Raw genomic sequence first — 2,689 nt, forward strand, 5'->3', positions numbered from 1 at the left:
AACAATAATAATATGTTATTAATTATTAAATAATATTTTTTTACTAAATGTAAATTTCAAATGACCCTGATTCTAATTCTTTAAATTTGATACTATTCAAATTAATAATAAAAAATATTTTTTTTTTTTATATATAGAACATGAAATCAAATATCTCAAGGGCGGTTCAAATTTTGATAAAAATAAAATTTCAAAGTGTTTTTAACAAATCTAAACAATATATTACTTTTATATGTAATACATCAAATTAATTATTATTTAAATTGCTTGGAAAATTAAATTATTTAAGTACTAACTATACTATATTAACCAAAATTTGGTTTATTTCTCAAATGAAAACAGTGTGAGCAATATGATTTAAAAAATTTAGAAATAATTACCAAATTTTGTTAATTCTTTATGTTACATATTTTATCTATTTTAAATGTGAAAACAAAATTTTTATATATAACTAGAAGTGACGTCCACGACCACTAAGGTTTATTTGACTTTTATTATTGTTCTAATTTGACGTATTAATCAAATGTTTATTCACTTACGAATTCAGTACTTTATGTTATACAAACATTATATTTCACTGGTGTTATAGTGTTTCTATATTCCGGTTCATTCCTTTACTTGAATTCGAGTTCGTGTCTCCTTGTTTTCCTTTTCTCTTAATACAACTGCCAAATCTTGATTATATTCTAATGTTCTATTTATTTCTATTTTCTATTTGGAACAGTATTTGGTTGAAAATATATTGATTCTCGGTAATTAATTTGTATTTTTTTTTTCCAAATTATCTTAATTTTTTTTATGTCATATTATTCTGACATCTCAGCATACCTCTCCTTTTTTTCAATCCAAATCCGTTGCCATCATAGACCTAGTAAATAAGGTCTATGGTTGCCATATAAAATTTTTATATAGTGTCCCAGTTTGATTCTTTCTCATCTGATTAACTACATGTCTTGTTATTCACATCTTTTTAAATTTTGTATAACTTTCCTGTATTCACACACGTTTTACCTTATTATCTAAATTTTACATAATTTATTATTCTTTTTTTTACAATATTTTAATATCTAATAACAATATCTGATTTACTTTAATTTTCCAAATGTTAAAATAAATAATTCCAATTATTTTTAAATTTTAAATCAAAATCATTTGAAATTCCTTATGTATTTCAATATATTACTGAAAAAATTACTAAATGCATTTACAATATCCTTAGGATTATCATATGAATTATTTTCATAAATTACAGTGCCTGGTATCCTAGATGACTTATTCTTGGAATGCATAAAAGACCAAAATGTTTGAGGCTCGTTTTGCCATTTTAACGTTCGTGTCCCAGTTTTTTACGCATTATACTTTTTCTATGTCATTTACAGTAGGTTATTTATTGAGATACAAAAACTCAATAGTGCAAAGTATGAGTAATAATCAATGACATGATTCAGGTATACTTTCGGTGTAATAAAAATCATGGTGCAGGAGTCCGCCTTTACAAAGAACTATTTATTCACAGAGAAGTTCCAGAACCACGTAGATTTGTAAGACTTGAAGAAAATTTGAGAAACTATGGTGCTATTAAGAAACCAAAAAGAGAAGAACTCCAATTTAATGAAAACATCAAATTCAATGTTCTTAACGTTGAAGAAAACCCAAAAACTTCCATTCGGAAAATCTCTAATAATAATAGAGCATCAAAGAGAACTATACATGCAGTATTGAAAAAGCACAAATTCAAACCATACATTCATCAAAAAGTACAGGCAATAATAGAGGACGGCTACAATTTGTTTCTATGTTTTGTGTTTGTTGTTCTCTGTTTAATGTGTTTTGTGTTTAATTAATGTTATTTCATGTTGAACTTTGTATAATGGTTAATGTATTTAATTAAATTGTTTTTCTTTTAATTGATATTCATTGTATTGTTTCTTTTTTGTTAACTACAAAATTCCCTTTTGAGTTTTATTTGATTTGCTGTATTATTTTTTTGTTTTTCATGGCACAGATGATAAATTTGCGGTATCGACTAATATTTTGTCGTCTATTCTGTAATAAATGCTTTACAAAAGTAAAGTTCATATACATCGTTGGTTTCAGAAAATAAATCTGCACATTAATAAATAACAAAAAAACTATATTGCCATTTGAAAAAAAAAGTTGACCATCGCTTTTCAAAAAAAAAATAGTAAATGAGCTCTAATAGGCTCGTTTTATTTTTTGTTTTTTAAAATCATATTATAAATAATGGAGTTATGGCTTGCGGCGTTTTTTAGGAGACAGTTCATATATATTCACCTTCTGTTTTGCTACAAGTTAAAAAAATGAAGTGTATAAAGTTAAAGTGAATACTCGGGAGGCACTAATTCGACATATCATCAATACTGCAGCACCTATTAAAGAAATAATCCAGACGATATCTGTTTCTAAAAGTTCATATTTGGGTGAATTGTATATCCACGGAGATTTTTGGCTTTTTGGATTTTAAATATCACTAGAAATTAATTTTTTTTTATGCGCCTAAAAAAACGTGGGCTTAACTTTTGTCGGCACAATATGTTAAAAAAATTCGAATATGTCATATTTTTCTTCCTATTTAATTATGTTTTCAGGAGTTGATTTTAGGCGAAAATGGAAGAGGAAAAAAATGTTTGTAATTAAATTTTTTACAAAATATGACTAGTTACAAATC

This window comes from Anoplophora glabripennis, unplaced genomic scaffold (assembly GCF_000390285.2).
Source record: "Anoplophora glabripennis isolate ALB-LARVAE unplaced genomic scaffold, Agla_2.0 scaffold60, whole genome shotgun sequence".
Classification (NCBI taxonomy): Eukaryota; Metazoa; Arthropoda; class Insecta; order Coleoptera; family Cerambycidae; genus Anoplophora; species Anoplophora glabripennis.